Source organism: Cucumis melo, chromosome 3 (assembly GCF_025177605.1).
Source record: "Cucumis melo cultivar AY chromosome 3, USDA_Cmelo_AY_1.0, whole genome shotgun sequence".
NCBI lineage: Eukaryota > Viridiplantae > Streptophyta > Magnoliopsida > Cucurbitales > Cucurbitaceae > Cucumis > Cucumis melo.
The window spans coordinates 1,666,996-1,689,369 of record NC_066859.1 but is presented as its reverse complement, the minus strand read 5'-3'; the positions used below and the strand labels follow the sequence as shown (position 1 = coordinate 1,689,369).

Below are 22,374 nucleotides of genomic sequence, written 5' to 3'. Positions count from 1 at the left end.
AAAACTAGTTCACCTATATCCAGTATCAACAATATTTGTCTATCTAACCCGAAAAGAACTTAGTTATGACCATGTCACATGTGGGCACCTAAAAATTCAGCAAGCTCCATTCGTACTTCGTCCAACTCGAGTTGACTGTATGAGGTCCTAGTATCAATCTGATATGAAACCCAAAATATTGAAGTTAATACTTTGATTACTTGAATTTAATTTATAAAATGATTCAAACAATCATTTAAACACAACTTACCAAATCTGTGACTACTATGCTCCCATTGGTGATTATATCTCTCATGTATCTTATCACATAGTATCCACATTCAACTACTTCAACTTGCAAGGGACACTGTAAATACATAGTACCCAATATAATGCATATTGCCAAGAAACCACACATAGTACCCAATATAATGCATATTGCCAAGAAACAACCACATACTATTCATATTACCAAGAAACAATTACATAGTATCCAAAATAGTGCATATTGTCAAGAAACAATCACATACTCAACAATATAATGCATATTGCCAAGAAACAACCACATAGTATTCATATTGCCAAGAAACAATTACATAGTATCCAATATAGTACATATTGTCAAGAAACATTCACATACTACCCAATATAATGCATATTGCCAAAAAATATGTGTACACTTACCTTCTCTGTTTTCCATATTGGTTGTTTACGACTTGTTTGAATATTCTTCTGAGATCGGAAGATAGTAATAGCCCTAATACCAAGAAACAACTAAACGTTATAATGAAGTAAACTTTAAGATGGAAAACATCATATATGAAGAAAGCTTATTTACGTGTCAGTGACATATCTAGTATTTACTCTTGATGTTGTTTGAAGTGAGTCAAGATAATAGGCTGTCTCATCGTATGCGTTAATAGCTAGAAGTGCCCAATGACCACTACATAGAAAGAATATGGTAGATTGTTTTCATATAACTTAATTTCATAACCCCCCTACCACCACCACAAGATTGTCTTCACATAATTCATTGATTAGTATAGCAATTACTTACCCTGGATTGAATGGAGCCAGAACGAGTTAGTTTGGTTTTGAAGTCATTATTCTACTGCAAAGATTGCAAGCTCTAACTTCTTAGGTGTTGTGTCCAACAGATATAAGGGATGGATCAACGAAGATGTAATTTGAAAGTTCATCTTGTGAATGAAAATACCTAAGAAAGATAGAGAAATCAATAAACAAGTATTTATATAAAATGATTGGACTGGATGAATGAGTACTTACGCCATATATGCAACCAATATCAAAGTCTACACTTCTCGCATGTTACAAAAATCAATAATATCTTCTCGAAGAACACACGTCTTCCTATCGATACCAAACAACGAGAATGGTAGTTGGTAACGAATCCCTGAATCTTTGTCCATTACCTTTTTAACAAATCTGAGTATTGTCTTCAAAGGTAGTGGCATCTTGATATTGGACTCACATACAACTTCTTTTTCATTACGAACCTAAGAAAGACATAAATCCAACATTAATAAACTTCATAAGACTTGTAGAAACTCATGCATCAAGTTGTGCCAAAACATAACTAATTACCTCTATAGCATCCTCCTGTAGATCATTCAAAATAATCACATCTACATTCACCTCCTCTTTAACTACCTCCTTTTCCAGATTTTTTTTACATTGAATATCGTATTCCAATCTTGGTCTGGAGCAAGATCCATGTGCAGATGTCGGTGTAGATTGTGTAGATATGTGAATATTCTCTAATTCTTGAACTCTCAACCGAAGATTTTCATTCTCTTCGATAAGCTTCTCAATTTCTTCACTAACTTTCTTTTCATGCATAACCATGGTGGAAGATTGTAAATAACTATCACTACGGGCCAACAACTATATTTAGAACTCATTTCACCGTGTGGGTTGATTCCATCTACTGACAATGCTAAACGAATATTTCTAGGTTCAGAACCAAAGTCTGGCCACTTCAAATCTATTAATTTCCCAGCTGGAGAGTCTGCAGGATGTCGTAATTTTCCATCAATTACTCGTTCATTAGAATGTCAAATCAAATTTTTAGCATTGTCAATACTTCGAAACAATCTTTTGAAATGTGGAATCGGTGGAATCTGTTTTTTCCCTCCGTTATTATTAGCATACTTCCACCTTGATTCACCACATTTAGGACATTCAGTTGCATTAGCATGTTCTTTTCTATACAAACAACATTCATTAGGGCATGCATGAATCTTTTCATAACTCATTTCTAATGCACCTAAAGTTTTCTTCGCTTCATACATGGATGTTGGGATCTCATTAGAAGTAGGCAAAATTTCCTTTAAAGTTTTCAATAGTTCTGAAAAGCTAATATCACTCCATCCATACCTAACTCTTAAATTATACAACTTCACTAATGTGGACAGCTTGGTGAATTTTTTGCATCCTTCATATAGTGGTTTTTCGGCATCATTAAGCAATTTCGCAAATTCATTTGGATCTTTTGAATACTCCTCATGAGCAACTTCAATCATTTCATTTATACTTCCAACATCATTCTCTTCGTACATATAAGTGTCAAACTTAGAAGATTCCTCGTATAAGAATGACTCAGGTAGTTGTTCACCATGCCAAAACCAAACTTTATAACTTTCATCTATTCCATTGACATATAAGTGATCTCTAATAGTAGTACGACTTTGCTTTTCACAATTCCCACATTTCAAATAAGGACAACGAATAGAGGCATCTTTTGTATTAGAAAATCCAAAACTTATGAAGTTTTCTACACCCAATTCATAATCTTTGGATAACCTACTCTTGTGCATCCATGATCTATCCATAAGTGTAAGTCCTAAGAGAATTTATTGAGTAATGGTTATCAATTTGAATTATAATATATGAAAGAATACAAGAAATTCATATGAAAGAATACAAGAAATCACTACTACAAAATTGGGTTTATATGACGCTTTTTAACTGTCAAGTATTGGTTTACTTGACGCTTTTCAATGTGTCAACTAATCCAGTGTCAAGAATTAGAGAGGTTTACTTGACAGTTTATAAGTGTCAAGTATAATTATACTTGACATTGAAAAAGCGTTAAGTATATAATTATACTTGACAGTTTTTATACGTCAACTAATCCAGTGTCAAGAATAAGAGGGTTTTATTTTTGACAGATTTTACACGTCAAGTGAAATTATACTTGACAGTTTATAGGTATCAAGTATATAAGGTTTGTTCAAAGAAAAAATTTATATTTTAAAATATCCATATATTTTATCGTTCACCTATTTTCAAGTCCAACAATATTAATACACATCAATTAAAAAAACTCAAACTTTTCATCAAAGAAATTACATATATATATCAATGAACCATATACATGTCTAAGCTACAAGATGAACCTTTTCTTGTTTAATATAAACAAAATATACATGTCTAAGCTACAATCTTCATAAACCAACTTGCTAACTAAAGTATTGAACAATGGCATAGCGAGAAATATCAAAAGGATTAAGTAACAATGTATGCTAATTGCATCAAATAAGAAAATAATTAGAGTGATAACCAATAAATTAATATCTTACAGTTCTTTGTCCAGGTATAATTCATAAGATTGAAGCTAACTTAATATCTTAGGCTCACGACATAACTTAATTAAAACTTACGTCCACTGCCCATAACACATTAAAGTCTTCTGTTATCCTAGCTTCATCTCCACCTAAATTAGATGTCATAAACAGAGGAAAATGTATTACATTATTGCCAATTACCAAACTAAACTACATTATAACAAGTCTAATATACTAAGTTAAAAATAGGCATTAGTGTGTGTAACATTTAGATCATTGATAAAAAAAATCTCACTAAAATTGGATAAGATTATTAGAAATATCATCATAAGCCCATAGAATCAAATACACAATCTAAAAATTGGAAAGATGTGAAGATAATTTAGTAAACCCCGCAGATAACAGAAAGCAAGTAAAAAATGAAATAAGTTTTTAAGACATAATTATATCAGCATGAAAGATGTATTTCAAACTTTAAGCAATCTCATCACTTCGATATGCTTTTTCTTTAGACCATCCTAACATTCATAGTTTAAGCCTTCAGTTTTGGTATATGCAAGCAAAACCAAAACAATTAATCAAAGAGGGAGAAAGAAGAAGCTTTTTGGCATACCATCCCTCCAAGAAACTTTACTGTCATTTTGGCGATGGGGCGGCGTAATGCGGTGGTGCCATTACTGGTGACCCTTGATAATATACTCTTGGAAATAAATCCACACCATCGAAAATTAGTAAATCAAACAAAACGTAACAACGAAATTACAGACTGATCAAAGCTTAACATACCTTGAGGAGTCTCTATGATGTGCGGCTGAGGAATGTGTGGCGATTTGTGTGATGCGCGGCCGAGGAATGTACGTCTGGTACATCTATGATAATCGGCCAAAGAATGTACGAGGTGGTCATCTCAGATGCGTGGCCGAAGAACGTACCAGATGGTCGTCTGTGTGATGCGTACGAGGTGGTCATCCGGCAAGAAGAACATCTGCCGAGAAGATTGATCGAACTGGTGGTGGATGTTGCGAGTAGACGACAGCGGCTTGAGCAGATTGATCGAAAATGGGATGACAAACTTGTGGCGAACTGGAAGTGGAAGAGACGGTGGAAACGTGTGATATCTTGTGGCGATGGCGAAAATTGATGGCAGACGAACTTGTGGCGGATGTTGCAGAGATTGACTGGAAATGCTGCCAATTGATCGAAAATATGGGCAGAAATATGGGATTGGAAACGACAGCTTGGTATTGTTGTTTCGTCGAAGAGAAATATGAGGAGAGTTAGGGTTTTTAAGAAAATTTGGGGGAAAAGGAAATTTGGGAAAGTTCAATTAAAAGAGGGAAAATTTTAATTGAATGAGTTAAAAATATATGTTACTTGACATTTTTTAGATGTCAAGTAATTAAAATTATTTTTGACGCTTTTAACCTGTCAATTATTTAAAACAAAAAAATAAAAACTATGGGTTTTTTCAATCTTTCTTATTCTTGATGCTTTCTTATGTTACTTGACAGTTTTTGTAAGTATATCAATTATACAAGCGTCAAGTATTGTCAGTTTTCTAGTAGTGAATACAAGATTTTAGCAACTCCTACTAACAAAAAGAATACAAGTTACTATAGGCTATAACCAAATTTATAACATTATTGATACCATTAATACAAACAAAAATAATACAAATTTAGGGGTGAAAGTACAATTTAGGAGATTAAGTTCAAAAATTAAAATCCAACAATCAAAATACAATATTATATTTATTGTTATCAATATATTTAGGAATTGTCTCATAAGTCTAATATGATCTCTATATATGAAATATGAAAATTACCACGAACAAGAACTTGCATGCAAACAAATGCAATTATTAAAACAAAATCTAAATAGATACTCTACCTTCTTCATAAAGGAATATCAAAATACATACTATAAGTGCTTATTTTGATTGTTTTTTTAGGTTTTTTAAGTGGATGAAATCAACAATAAAGTACATCCAAAACAATTTCTAAACGTTTCTAGTGAGTACTTCATATAAGATAACTTCAATATCCTCCCAAATAGAAAAGCTTGGTGGTCCATGATTTCCCCTATAAGATAACTTCAATGATCTCCCAAATAGAAAAGCTTGGTGGTCCATGATTTCCCCTATAAACTAAATTGAAAATAATACAATAACAAAGCCGTATTGGCCAATACACACAGTGGGCTAAAGTGAACACTAAATCTCCAACATCAAGAAACTTTATATCCCTTCAATCTCCAACACCAAACAAAATCGAAAACAAATAATAAATAGATGCAGAAATTACCATGAAACTAAATAAAAAATGAAAAAAAAATTGACATCAAAACAAATCATCTAATTACAATGAATTACCGATAAAATTAGGAGGAAAATAGGAGGACAACAGGGGACGGCAGCGGTTTTGCGTTGCAGCGGCGGCGTGTTGCGAAAGACGAAGCGTGTAGCGGCGGTGGGTTGAGAAAGAAGAAGCGTGTAGTGGCGGCGGGTTGGGTTGTTCGTGAGGCGGCAGACGAAGCTTCAACGCTTGACGGGTTGCATTGTACGTGGGCGATAGACGAACCTTCAGCTCAGCGGCAGCAGACGAGCAGGTTGCATTGTAGGGCGACAGACAAACCTTCAGTGCTCGGCGGGTTGTGTTGTACGTGGGGCTGTAGAGAAACCTTTAGAGGAGCAGCGACAGACGAGTGGCGGATGGCAAGCAGTGGCAGTAGCTTTGGGGGAGCCTTGCGTGAGGGAGATAGAGAAATTGGGAGGGGGGAAAAGTTAGGTTAATTCCTTTTACAAAATTTTGGGGAAAAAGGTTGGGAAAGTAAAAATTAGAAGAGGAAAAATTTTAATTGAAAAAAATATATATTACTTGACAATTTTTTAAATGTCAAGTAATTAAAAATAATCTTGACAATTTTAACCTGTCAAGTATTCAAAACAAAAAGACAAAAAATTTGAATTTTTCAATTTTTTTTATTCTTGATGCTCTTTTATGTTATTTGACAGTTTTTCTTAAAACTGTCAAGTATATCAGTTGTAAAAGCGTCAAGTAAATCCAGTTTTATAGTAGTGAAGTGTCAACGACTCTAGTTGAGATGGCTTGATGCCTACCCCAACATATCTCTTGGATTGTGAATTTTTTCACAAATTATTATAATAATATAACAAGTCAAAGCTCACTCACCTTCTCTGATTGTCTGAAGTCACCCTTCCTATTGATATTGGAGGATTGGGCATACACAAACTTTATAATACCAATTTCTCCTTTTTATGTAAATGGCTTTGGAAATTTCATACTGAAATTGATCCCCTTAGAAGAAAATCATCCTTGCAAAATACTATTAGTCATACATTGGTGAATTGCCTGTTGAAGAAATTGGAACTAAATAAAGAGACACTCACTTGGAAGAAAGAAAGTTTTATTAAGACCATTTACAAATGATGGACACCTTTAGAGATAACACTCACTCACTTTCACTCAAAGTTTCTTACTAACTCTTTCTCTTTTCCTCACTTTGCTTACTTGCTTTGATTGTGCTTGGTCCACAGATGAGGATCACTCCTCTATTTATAGGCATGAATTCCTTGGAGCCCAAGCCAAAAAGAGATTTCTAGAGTTCTACCTATTCTAGATATTTCTCTCTTATCATCATCTAAAAGAATTCTTTATCCAAAAACATCTAAGATATTTCTAGGTTTCTTCTTTAGTTTACATAATTTTAGAATTTTAATCTACTCATTTAATATCTCTAGAAGATTCTAGTTAGTGTTGCTATATACTTTAACACTCCTCCTTAACACTAACTATCCTTGGTCTTTCAATCATCCCAACTTACAGCAGAAACTTCATATGCTTGGTTGCAAGTAGACCTTTTGTGAAAATAACTGCAATTTGATCTTCAGTCTTTATTGACTTCATTTCAATTTCCTCTTGAAGTACCTTTTCCCTTATAAAGTGATAATGTACCTCCACATGCTTGGTTCTTACATGGAAGATTGGATTCTCAGCTAAGCGAACTACAGATAGGTTGTCACAGTATAAAGTTGTTGCATGATTAATCTCTTGGCGCAAATCCTTCATTAGTTGCTTTATCCACATATTCTCTTGTGCTGCCATGACTGCTGCTCTATACTCTGCCTCTGTGGTAGATAAGGCAACTGTTGGTTGTCTCTTGATACACCAAGAAACTGCTCCACAACCAAGTTTAAACAAGTACCCAGTAGTTGATCGTCGTGTATCATGATCTCCTACATAATCAGCATCAAAGAAGCGTTCTAACTTGCAATCCTACTCTTTCTTACATAAAAGGCCATATGCAGTTGTTCCTCTGAGATATCTTAAAATTCTCCGAACTGCTTCAAGATGAGGCTTCTTCATTTTTTGCATATAACGACTTACAACTCCGGTAGGGTATGAAATATCAGGTCTTGTTAAGGTAAGGTAGATCAAACTACCTACCAACTGACGGTACATTGTTAGATCTGCAAGATCTTTGCCTTCATGCATGCAAGACTTTTTGTTAACCTCCATTGGTGTGGATATTGGCTTGCAGTCACTTGATAATTTTGGTTCTTGATTATGTATTCCACTTTGTTAAGGACTTTGTGTTCTTATCTGTTCTTCTTCATCTTCGTCTTTTTCTTCTTCATCTTCTGTTAGAGCCTGTTGTACCTGACTTATCTCTTCTTTTTATCCTTCTTTGAAAGACTTCTCATCCTTGGTTGACTTTTCTGATTCGGGTGCCCACCACAATGATGCTTCATCAAATATAACATTTCTAGATGTGTAGCATCGTCCACTAATAGGATCAACGCACCTCTACCCTTTTCTTTGGTTGTCATATCCAACAAAGATGCATCTGATTGCTTTCTTCTCAAACTTGCTTCTCAAATGATCTGGTATGAATACATAGCATACACAACCAAAGACTCGGAAGTGTCCAACTTTTGGCTTGATATTCAACAACTTTTCATAAGGTGATTTGAATTCAAGCCTTTGTTGAGGAAGCCAGATAACCACATGGGTCGCTGTTCTCATACACTAAGTCCAAAATCTTCTTGGAACATTATTTGCATGTAACATGCTACGACATACTTCTGCAAGATGTCTATTTTTTCTTTCTGCCACTCCATTTTGTTGTGGAATGTTTGGATACGTTAACTGATGATATATCTTATACTTTTGCAAGTATTGAGAGAATTCATTAGAGATATATTCTCCGCCATTATCTGAACGTAAACATTGAATTCTCTTTCCTAACTAATTTTCAACTTGTTCTTTAAATTCTTTAAATTCTGTAATTGTTTCGGACTTTTCTTTCATAAAGAACACCCAAACATACCTGGAAAAGTCATCAATAAAGGTCACCATGTAACGCATTCCACTGATTGAACATTACTTGACAGGACCTAATACATCTAAATGTACCAACTCCAATGGTTGTTTTGCTCTGAATTTTGACTCCTTGAATGGTAGTTGATGTGCTTTCCCATACTGGCAACTAGCACGTACCATGTCTTCTCTAATATCGAGTTGTGGCAACCCCTTCAACATGGACTTATTTATTATTGTCTTTAATTTGCTGTAGCTAACATGACCAAGTCTTGCATGCCACAAATCTACTGTTTCATTCTTTCGCATCTTGTTCACGTAGGTGGTCTCTACTGACATAACGTAGATGGAGTCCATCCTTCGTCCTTACATCAACGGTGTACCACTTACTTTAAGATTATGATACACCTTAACATCGTCAGGTCCAAATACGACGAAGTTTCCTGTTGAAGTCAATTGAGATACTGACACCAAATTCTTCTTCATTCCAGGCACATGAAATACATTATCTAATTCCACTTGATTGGAATTAGAACGAGGCACTATCATAATTTTGCCAACATGAGCTATTGGCAACTTCGAGTTCTTTGTAGTTACAACAACTCGACTTCCTTTGTACTCTATTGTGTTTTGTAGCTTTCACTTATCTTTTGTCATATGGTTAGAACATCCCGAATCAACAATCCTATCATTTTCATAATTTACCTCTTCTGCATGGAAAGCTAACACTTCATTTTCCACCACATTGGATATCAACTGGGGGTTGGGATCTGTGGTTGCACAACATGCTTCTATATTCCAATATTCTTCTTCACTAATGCTCTCGGCTTGGGAGGTGACTGTATTGCTTTCTGCTATCTTCTTCTTGCGGCGACATTCTCTCGCATAGTGGCCTATCTTTCCGCAGTTGTAACATTCACCCTTCTTTTATTGACCGTGTAGACGATCATTTTTACTAGCTCCGCCTACTTGAGAACCTTTTGGAGTCTCTTCAACTCCTTTTGACCATACTTTCTTTTAAAATTTTGAATGACCTCTCCTTTGGCCACTAAAAAGTGCTTCGTCATTATTGCTCTTTATTGTGACCTCCGATATTTGCTTAACTATTGTTTCTTGACTGGCAAGCATACTTTCTAGGTCAATCAAAGAAGGTTGGACCGCCCTGTAACACCCCATAAATTTAAGAAACTTATTATGGATATTACATTAAGTGGACTTCGAAGTTAAGGAATGTATTTGGTGTTTTGTGTTGGATTAATTAAATATATATACAAATTAAATATATATACATGGGTGTGTATATTTAATTAAAGATTTTGGAGTTTGGTAGAAATTGTTATTAACTAAGACATGAGAGCCAAGTATCCCAAGTTGTTCAAAGATTAAAACTTTCAAGGACGAAAGTTTCATAAAGGAGGGAAGATTGTAACGCCCAAAAAATTAAGATAAATTTGGAGTTAATTATCTTAATTTTGTTTAATTAGATTTAATTTATTGGGCGTTATTTTTAATTCATTTAATGAGAATTATTTGTTTATGTGGGAATTGAAATTACTTAAATATTTCTTGGATGAATATTTAATTAATTAGAGGTTTTGACATGTGGTGTTTGTTGAGATTTTGATTAAATAGTAGGTTAAGAGGATTAAGTACAGTTGTAGATTTTTAGTGTTGTTGAAGTTGAATTTAAATTAAATAATTATGGATGTTATTTAATTAAATTGTAGAGTGGAAAGTTTGTTGGAGATTTAATAATTATATGTATATGTGGAAATATATATATAATTATTACGTTAAAAGAAAAGATAATTATATTTGTTGAAATATAATTATTTAAGGAAAAGGTAATTGTATTTTGGAGAAAGAATACTTAGTAAGGGAGAAAAAGTAAAGTATTTGTAAAATGATAATTATTTTGGAGAAAGATAAATAATGATTAATTTTTGTGGAAGATAATTAATTATTTTAGATAAAGATAAATAATAATTAATTATTGTAGAAGATAATTAATTATTTTGAAAAAAAATAAACAATAATTAATTATTGTGAAAGATAATTAATTATTATGCACAAAGATAAATCTTGATTCTGGAGTGAAGTTGTTATGGTTGGGTTAAGATAATTTATGTTGGAAGTTATAAATGATTTATTGGAAAAGATTCGATTGATTAAATTAATCGAGATTTTAAGTTAATTTGAGATTTTTGGAGGGAAAAGTTAGTTTTGGGTGAAATTGGATTTAATTGAGTATATATATATATTTAATTAATAATTTGGAAAAGTGTAGTTAATTATATTATGGGATATAATTATATTTATTTGGAAAAGAAGATAATCCATGAGAAGAGAGATGGTTGATTTGATTGGACAAGAAAAGATATATATTTATTATGGTTTAAATAAATATATATATGTTTATTGTAGATTTTGGTGAGAGAAAAATAATAATAATAAAGAAGTATTATTATTATTATTAATGATTATAAATGCTTAAGATTTTGTGCATTTAAGGCATTTATTTAGGAAAGATAATGGGAATAAAGATATATGTATATTTTTTGATATATATATATATATATATATATATATCCTAAAAGGAAAAGAAAATAATAATAATAAATATTATTGTTATTATTTGGATCTATAAATAACATTGGAATGCTTAAGTTAGAAAGTAAAGGAAAAAGAAAAAGATTCTTCATCTTCTTCTCTAAGATAACCCTCTGCAGTCGCCGCCTTACCAGTTGTAATTAAGATTGGTCTTTTTGGAAGCTTGAGGATTTAAAGTGATGAATTTTTCCCATCCAGGATAAGGGGATTTTTCAACCTCCATTTGAGTAACCCTGGTAAGCTAATGAAATTAAATTAATATTTTATTAATTTAATTTTGGATCTATTTGGGGTTTCTTTAAAGGTTCAATTGGCTAAGTTTTTAAGATTTAAATCTTGGATTTTTTCCAATCAAGGTTTGAATTGGTTTCAACCCAAATTTTTTAGAAAGTTAATTATTTTAGGAGAATTTTTGGATGTTAGCCAATTGCTAATTTCATTAATTAAGATACTGAGTTTTCCTTTTATGATTAGGATCAAGTTAATTGGAGAATTTTTACTGTCAGCTAAGGAGTACTTTGTTTGGCTAAAATCTCCAAGTAAGAAATTCTCCTACTAGACCTTCGAACTGAATTTAAGAGACTACATGTAATTATGATTATGCATTGATGGTAGCTAAAATGCATAACTCATTATATTGATTGATGATGATGACTGATATTATGATAATGACTGTTGTTGTTGATGTTAATGCATGATATATTAATCACATGATTAAGGATGTTAAGATTAATACTCATGCCATGTTATGATGTTATGTTATGCTACATGCTATCGATAGGGTGTTCTGTTAACTTTGTCTATTAAAGTCGTACCGGCATGGGTGTCCTTCGGGATCATCACCTTTTTAGGACTGCGTAGTCCGACGGGATTGCCAGTCTGGCATTCACAAAGACATGATTTGAGTGATTCGATGGGATCGCTCGCAGCCCGATTGTCTTAGTGTTTCCTCTGGGTACACTACAGACCAGTTTGTCCTAGGTGTTCCTTTGGGATCATCGAAGACCAGTAATGTTTCTCCGGGATCACATGTTGCACGTGTTCGGGAACGTGCCAGCTTTTGGGTACCACTTTTCAGGACTCTGGGAAGTTGACAGACACCTAGCGGGACTAGTGATAGGTCCCTTACTGTGTATATATTTATACTCACTCTTTCTATGTTTTATATTTCAGGTAAAGGTAAAGGTATAGGAAAGCTGGCGAGTGACAGAAAAGGATCCGTGACATGCCATATGAGGACTCAGTTTTTCTTCCGCGTTTATGTATCAGTATTTCAGCATTCTATTTTTAATGAAAATGTAGTTTTCCTCCTTCCTAAAAAAAAAAGTGTCTCTTGCATTGTTTCTTTTTAGTAATGACCTCAGCTTAGTATAAAGAGTTGGGTCGTTACACGCCCAACCTTGAATAGCAGCAATAAAACTTCTATATTCTGATTTAAGACCATGAATAATAATTCTTCTCATTCTTGATTCTGAAATGGTTGAAGTAGGATCTAATTCAGAGATTTCACGGCATAAAGATTTTACCTTGGTGAAATATTTGTTGATAGTCATCTCCCTTTAAGTAATTGAGAGGAGCTCGTTCTCTAAAAATTGTAACCTTGCATCATTCTTCTTTGAAAAGAGTGAGGCGAACGTGTCCCATGCTTTCTTTGGTTTCTCCATAATACTAATATGCTCCAACATTTCTTCATCAATTGTAGTTTTAATTGCAAACATAGGCTTACCTGCCTTGATATTCCATTTCTTCAAAGCAGCAACATCCTCTGGTGGATTAACTTCAGTGCCTCCTACAACATCCCACATGTCTTGGCCTTGGAGATATGACTTCATGCATGTTGACCATGTTTTGTAATTCTAAGTGTTAAGCTTCTTGATTCCTCCAACAACTTAAAGGTCTCCCATCATCATGTAATGGTGAATGCTCCACGATCAGTTGTGTCCCAGACAACAAGCTTCACAGTTCCAGACTGTACTTGATATGCAAGAGCTTCAACACTGCAGGCTAAGCTAACCTTGCTATGATACTACTTGTTGAAGAAATTGGAACTAAATAAAGAGACAATCACTTGGAAGAAAGAAAGTTTTATTAAGACAATTTACAAATGATAGACACCTTTAGCGATAGCATTCACTCACTTTCACTCAAAGTTTCTTACTAACTCTTTCTCTCTTCCTTACTTTGCTTACTTGCTTTGATTTGCTTGGTCCACAAATGAGGATCACACCTCTATTTATAGGCATGAATTCCTTGGAGCCCAAGCCAAAAAGAGATCTCTAGAGTTCTACCTATTCTAGGTACTTATTTTCTCTCTTATCCTTATCTAAAAGAATTCTCCAGATTTCTTTATCCTAAAAAATCTAAGATATTTCTAGGTTTCTTCTTTAGTTTACATAATTCTAGAATTTTAATCTGCACATTTAATATCTCTAGAAGATTCTAGTTAGTGTTGATATATACTTTAACATTGCCTACTACTGGGAAATACAGTTCTATGAAAGCCGCAAGGAGAAGTATTATCAAAGGTGTCAATTGGTTCCATGCCCAAATTAAATGGTCTATCAACAATGGTGAAAATATTTCTTTTTGGAAAGGAAATTGGTGTGAGGTCAGTACTTTGTTTTCATACAAATCTAGATTATTTGCTTTATCTACTATTCGATCTGATTCTTTTAAAGATGTATGGAATTCTAGCATTTTGGATTGGGACATTAAACCCAGACGATCGTTTAGATTTGGCTACCTAAATATAAACGATTTTTTTTAAGATTCTTTGGTATACGATCATTTATATTTTACTATTTTTGTATACGATCATTAGATTGATTTTGGTAGGATTTGGGTGGCTACCCAAATCTAAACAAACGTTTTTTTAAGATATTTTATATTTAGTACTCAATCTTGAACAACAAATAATAATTTGAAAAAGAAAAAATAGATCTTTTATATTTGATACACGATCTTAAGCCAAAAACAGTTTGGAAAAAAACGAAGAAGAAGGAGAGAAGAAAGACGATGGAAAGAAAAACAAATCGCAGAGGAGGAAGAGAAGAAAGACAATGAAAAGGACGGGCAAACCTAGAATATTTTTTAAAAAAGTGGATACTTTCATGGGTTTTTTCATTTTGTTACATGGGCCGTTAATATTTTGTCGATTTGTTACGTTTATGAAAATTTTCCTAGAAAATATTTATAAAATATGCTAATTATTATAAAAAAGTATATATATAAAATCTATAGAAAATTGGATAAATTTAGCTATATTTTGTAAATAGTTTTTTTTCTTCCTATCCTTAACAATTCTCGGTTACAAAATATATTTACATGTTGTTTGATGATCTTTTTTAAAGTAGACCTCTGAATATGTGTAAAAAGGATAAAAAGAAAGTATAAAATGTATAGAAATACACCAAAAAAAAAAAAAAAAAAGTAAGAAGGAAAAGAAAAAAGGGGTTACATTATAGGAGAATAATAACAACAAACCAAATATTCACTCTTCATAACAAAAATATACTCTAAGGACAAAATTCTACCACAAACAATTTGCTACAAAACGTAAATATTTTATCAAATTTTACTATTTTTTTACAATTATCCAAAAACTCTAAAATGTACTTAGAGATGTAACGATCCAGGCATGGATAACAAAACTACACTAATACATAAGCGTAGAAGTTGGGGAGACATAGTTAGACTTTGATAAAGATGATCCACAAGCGTTTTTATGATCAATGATTCGTCATTCATAAAGGTATAAAATCTACGATTTTTTTAATTATATCAGAGCGCACTTTCACATTTCTATAACTTAATTACCGAATTAGGAAGGGTCATGTTTATCGCAGTTGAATGACCATTTTTAGTATCATCTTCAATTTTAACTTGTATGATATATTCATTTTTTAGCCTCATAAAATTTAATTAATTAAGTTGTAATTATGTATGGGTTTTCAATCTGCAACTTCAAATTAATTATGTCACATCAAACATCTAATTAAATTAGACGTACGAGGGATCATGATTCGAAGTCAAAGTATTTAAAGATAACATTTGCCATTTAAAATTACAAAAAAAAAAAAAAAAAAAAACTTTTGCTCGAATAAAAGTTTGCTGCAACATTTATTTAAGAATAAAAAAATTTTCTATTTAGCCAATCTTTTCAATCATAGGTAAAATTAGTTATTAGGAGATATATATCAACCTAAATTAAACTTATGTGGAGTTAATAACCACATTTTTAACCCTTCTTCGTTTCTTTGATCATGAATATGAAACTATTTATCAAATATAGTAAAAATAAAATTTTAACATACTATAGATAGATTTTATTATATTTTATAAATAGTTTCAACTTTTTTTTTTTTTCTATATGAAAATGTTGTTGTTTTTTTTTTTTTTTACCATCTACTTATAATTTGAAATATTCTTAATTACTATATAATTTAAATTAGTAATTAATAATTAAACAATAAGTAATATTTTTAAATTAACACAAAACTAAACTAACAACGAGTTTTTGTTTAATTATAATCTTTTTGTTGGGACATTTTTCAAATATAACAAAATAAACGAAAAATATTTACAAAAAAATAAGAAAATCTCAAATACCACAAATGATAGATAGTAACATACACTGATAGACTTTTATCAGTATCTATTAGTGATATTGATAAAAATTGATATTAAGTCTATAAATGTCCGTAAAATTTTACTATGTTTGTAAATATTTTTAGTATAGTTTTATCATATTTATACAATAATTTTTATTTTTTATATTTATTATAATTTGAAATTGTATACGTATATAAAAATAAAAAAAATCAGAATATTTATTTCTCGGTTATTTATAAAGAATTTCCAACCTTTGTTTTTTAAAATTTTATTTTAGTTCATATATTTTTCATATTGGGAGAACCACCACTTTTTTTCAGTTTTCTTTCTTTAACAAATTTTCTTACCATATTATTCCAACACTGGGAATGTAAATCTTATGAAAAAACAAAAAAAAAAAACTATATGAATCTTGAAAGAAATAAAGTGTATATGTGTTTTAATTTGGGAGGGCAACAGTTATACATTAAACTTAAACATTAAAAATTGAAATCATAATAATGATTATATTATTTTTAAATATCATACATATGACACATTATCACAGATTTTCTCTGACTAAGAGAAATTAGAAAAACAAAAGACAAATTGATCATATATAGTTTGTTTTTTAATAAAAGCTTATCACTCAACTAACATATATATGTGTTGAGAAGTAAGATGTTTTATGGTTCGAAATCTCTAATTATCACTACACAAGAGTTTTTGTTTTTGACCATGATTTTTCTATCAACGCAAAAAGCTATATATCAACTTAAAAGAAAGAAAACTTAAATTAAAGAAAGCTCAAAGCTCGTAGACAAGATTAAGAAAAAAAAAAATAAAATAAAATAAAATAAATCTTGAAATAAGATGATGAAAGTTCTAAAAAGATCTATGTCTATTAATGGACATGTTTGATACATGCCTCTTGATCCATCTAACTTTACTACTATAATAAGATACCAAAATGGTTTTTACTACTCTTTGTATACTTTATAAGTAACTATAAGTTTATTTTATAAAATTATAATAATATATGAGCATTAACTTTTTAAAAATTGACAAGGGATGCATTGGCTCGGATATGTGTAACACCCCCTACACTTTAAGAACATTCCATTGTCATAAATTTTATACTCAATTTGAACTTAAAATTAAACTTTAATTTTACAAATATAATTTATATTTGTATGGTGAAAATTCGAGGAATCACTTTTGTTTGTTTGTTTCTAACCCAAACTCAAAAACCTCATTTCTATAAATGAATGATCACATCCATTCAAATAGATGCACTAGTTTAGTGTGTAACCATCTACACCCAAAGTCATGTCTAGTACATTGTCACAAAAACTACACATTATTATCGTAACATCTTTCAATGAACATTTATATTCGAAGAGTAGATAAAGTAATAGACATTTAATAAAAATATAAGAACAAAAGAGAAAAACAAAAATATATTTTTCCTCTTTTGTTACACTATTTATTGTATTTCACACGAATTAATATAATCTATATATTATTAATTATATAGATTATTCTGAAAAGTTAATCACATCTTTTTACATCTCTACTACAAAAAAGAAGGAAAAAAAAAAAGAAGAAGAAGAAGAAGAAGAAGAATGAGAGTTTTGAAGCAACTCAATTTTACATATAATATTCTATAGACTTTTAGTAAAAAAGGTGAGTGTATTCTATTTTTCTTAAATTAAATAAGTGAATCGGATTCAAATTTATCTATTAAACAAAAAGAAGTATACTTTCTAATAGTAAATATTTGGAGGAGAGGAAGGTAAGTGATATGTATTGTATGTAAAGAGGAGTGAAGAGTTAAGTAAAGATGATCCAAGCTTAATTGTGAGAGGAATTATATAGATATCCAATATATATAAAATATATCATCAAATTAGTTTATAACTTGAAAGATGACTCTTGGATTGGGGATTATTGGTGGACTTCAAATTGAAGCTAAGCTTCAGTGCAGAAACTAATTGTTGACGTAATTATTGATCCGCTTGTGCTTAATCATATTCGGCTTGTACTTAGAATTGATGCCGAAATTGAAGGTGTTGTGGATGTTGTGTGTGAGGGTGGGCTAGGTGGCAAAATATATATCCTTAAGTTGAAGATAAAGGTCAGGGTTGGTGATGTTTATGTTAGTAAGTTGGCTGTGGTTAAAGTCAATTGTCCACTCCTCGGCATTCCATACCTTGTCTCTTTCGAGTATGTTGAAGAAATCAACATCTAAAAACCAAGAAATCATGCTATGTATAATGAAAATGGTGCTTTCTTATGCATCATTTTCATCTCTTATATATATCCATCAATAAATATAGAAAACCTCTCTTCAAGAATGCAGTAGGGGATATTTCAGTTTATACTATATTTCTACTTTTTTATGGTCTTTGTTTTTTTATTTTTAATATTTTTTCTACTTCTTAAGTCTCTTAGCGTGGGTTTGAAATATTATCGCTCCACACTTTTACTCATTTGTAGAACTGAATAATGACGGCTTAATAAGTAATAATGAATAGTAATTGGGGATAAAACAACAATGTTGTTTCTAATATCATCTCAAATCACCGACTGATCTAAAAGTATAAGGTGATGGGTAAATATGAATTAAATATTATATCATCTAACTCTATCATATATATCTAGCTTTAAAAAAAAAAAAAATACAATGAATCAATAGGTGCGCCCAAACATCACCACTAGGTGGACACCCCCTTAACACCCATCATATCTAGTTTTGTATGACACAGTGATAATACTTAAACCTACATATATGATTCATAATACTAAAGCATCGAGTTTCTTGAGGGACCCATATGACCAATTTTCAATGGGACTTTTTCCTTTGAGTTGATAAGCTTACAAAATATAGCAAATTGATAGACAGTATCAATAGAAGTTCTATTGATGTTTATCAACAACTATTATTGTTTGATAGAATATAAAATTTTGTTATATATTATGTAAATATTTTGGTTCAATTTGCTATATATTTTAAAATGAACTCATTAAAATTCTTTAAAATATATTAAAATTAATATAAACCAAGCTTAAATTATATTTTCTTCAACTTAACGATTTCCTCTAGTCCTTCTACAATTTCTCTTGGCCAGATCAATTTAATTTGGAGAAAATGAAATATGAAACCAACAAAGTAATCGCTTATAAAGCAAAGGAGTATCTAAAAAAGGAAAAAGAAAAGAAAAGAATCCATTAAAATCAACTCCTTACCTTATCGACTTCCATATCTTTACCATGAACTACTAGAAAAATGGGAATTAACAACGCAAAACGTGTCATAAAGAGCTTCCGCAAAACATATATTATGTCCTTAAAGCCCACTTAATAACACTATGTCCTTAAAGCCCACTTAATAACACTTTGGAAACGTGTGATTAAATTTGTGTAGATTGATCGCAAAAACTATTTACAAGTTGCATGCTTCAATATAGAAACCAAAGATAGCATATTACCAAAAACTATTTACAAGTTTCTTGAACTTGAAAAAAAAAAAAATCTCACTGAAACCACAAAACCAGTACCGGTGAGTTATAATAGTTAGCATTCGAAGCATTTACGTGTTTATCTTTAATAAATTATGTACGTGTTTATATTTATGATTAGGAACCTATTATAATATTATGTATCTTCTTGTACGTGTTTATATTCTTTGTTTTTATTTGAATTGCAGTTTTGGTTTCAGTAGTAGAAAAATGGTCTACAATGACAGTTAAATGCTGTCATTAAAAGCTGTCGTGACAGTTTTTTGCAATCATTAATACGGCAATCATGGAAAGTATTTTATGACAGTTCTCCAAATCTGTCACGAAATGTGGTTTTTCATGACATAGAATAAATATCACGAATTCAATATCTTATGACAGAGTATAATTGTCATTATTTATTTTCGATGACAGTTAATAACTATCATTGTTTATATTTTATGACATCGGATAACTGTCATTGTTCACATTTTATGAAAGCAAATAACTGTCATTGTTAATATTGTATGACAGATATTAAATGTCATTATTTATCTTTTATGACACTTATTAACTGTCATCATTTCACTTTCCATGACATTAATTAACTGTCAATATTACTTTTTCGATGATAGTTTTTTTTTTTTTTTTTTTTTTACATTTAAATGTCATAATTTTGTTTTTAGTCATTGTTTTTCTTGCACTATTTTTTATTGAATCTTGTTTTTCACGTTGCCCTGCCATTACACATACCATTACACAGACCAATACAATCACGTATGGAAAGAAACGGTGGACGCTTTAATATAAAGAAACATACACTTTATAATATCGTTTTAAGTGTTGGTACGTGTATGGTTTGTTACGAACAAGCTATTTAAATAACTACATTTAAACCAGAAATTTTCCTACCAAACCTACAAAAATGCCTATACATCAATAAATTGCCGCAAATATGACTTCACTGCTCCAATGGATTTTGGCAAAACCTAGTAAGAAAATAAAAGGAAACAAAATTGATTCAACAATACAACACATTCATTTCAACAACACAACACATACTCACTTCAACAATAGTAACTTCTAAGCTTGGCAGTAAATTATTCTTTTCTATAACTTCTAAGCTTGGTATTGGAAATGTAGAGGGTATTTAAATGGAAAGCCTTACATATACGCATCTTAAATATGACTATCTTAAATATGATCTTTCTCTCTTTGTAAGACACCATGAGATACAAAAAGTGAAAAATAACAAGACAAAGAAACAATAATATACATCCCTACAATTTAGTCAGTTAAACGATAAAAAGAAAAAGAGACGTTTGGATCTTTTGAGTTTATAAACATGGTCGTTTACAGTTCGTAAAGTGTACCTTGATTGTGGGTCTAAGAGGCTGTGGACACATAAGAAAATAAAACAAAACCAATTAATTTCCATATGTAGATATAGTGTAATTTTCAACATAGAGTCTAAAAATCTAAATAATAAGAATAAGAATAAGTATAAGCACTAGCAAAGAAAATCATAAACAATGATCGTGTATCTCAAACAAGAAAGTCCAAATCCTACTAATCCACTATCCATCTCTATATCGGCAAAAGAAGGTAGATGACATATATTTCAACTCGGTATTCCACTTTATATCCCTGGTAATGAGCAAATTGGATCTAGTCAGAAAAGGTGAAACTCGGACCTAAAGTATGGAACCCTAATACTAATATACTCTGCTCATGTTTGGAACCCTAATACTAATATTTGGAACGCTACCATCAGTCTGATAACAAAGAATGAAAAGACAAACCAAAAAGTAAACAACATTGAACAAAAGAACTTTCTAGGAAAATGAGTTTTTAAGCAAACAACTTTGAACAAAAGATCGCACTTTGAACATGATAAATGAGTTTTACTGTAAGAGTGCATCCACGTATATATGAAATTAATTTTTAGTATTAATAGGAAACTTTACCTAGTAATCCCCTATATACTTGACTCGAGAATCGAGAAGAACTTTCTAGTTTCTATGTGAACAATATTTCTTGTGTCGTGTGGCAGACAAGGCAAAAAACTGATTGTTTAGTTTTAAGTTGATAAATTCCTGGGCATGGACTAATGCTTAGAAGAAAACTCCATTTCGTAATAACTAAAACAAAAATGTCTCCCCAAGTATACAATGGTATGGCAACACATTGAAACTGAAACATGAACATGACCACATGCTTGTCACTATTGACTATAAATCTAGTGCAATCATCATTTTAATGGTTGAAGAACCGAATAAAGACAGACCACTAGAACTAAATACTAGTTTTTTAAGGTAGGCCAGGATTTTAAATAAACACAAAATTTAAAGCCCTGAATTCTAAAAAATTTCACAGGCTTCGAACTAGGAAGGTGATTTTGATCAAAACAAATGAACCATAAAAGAATTATCTGAAGAGAACCATTTCTTTGTGAACACAAGCCAGAACCAACAAGCACACTTACGATCAGAAAACACTGAGTTCAAGTTCTTTTGGATCAAAATCTGATGCTTTATAAGCATCTTTTTCGCCATTAGTGGTTTGGAAAAGAGGCGCTTCGAGCTCGGGAGGATTATGCAAAACAATCAGATATGTTAGGAAATGAAGCTTCCCATTAAGATGTCTCTTGAGATTGAGTTTTGAGTTTACCATGCAACGGATGAGCGCCCAATTGCCGCCTCAAAAGAAAGGATGTCGTTTGATTTCACTGGCTCCTTCTTGAGAACCTAATCAATTTTTGTGGTCTCT

At 31.4% G+C, this 22,374-nt stretch overlaps 1 non-coding gene across 1 annotated transcript; it reads right to left on the bottom strand.

The window, feature by feature from the left end:
• Nucleotides 1–3,813: 3,813 nt before the first annotated feature.
• LOC127148739 (small nucleolar RNA R11/Z151) lies at nucleotides 3,814–3,901 on the bottom strand. Its single transcript, XR_007819815.1, has one exon. It is a non-coding gene; the product is annotated as a small nucleolar RNA R11/Z151 (small nucleolar RNA).
• Nucleotides 3,902–22,374: the final 18,473 nt, after the last annotated feature.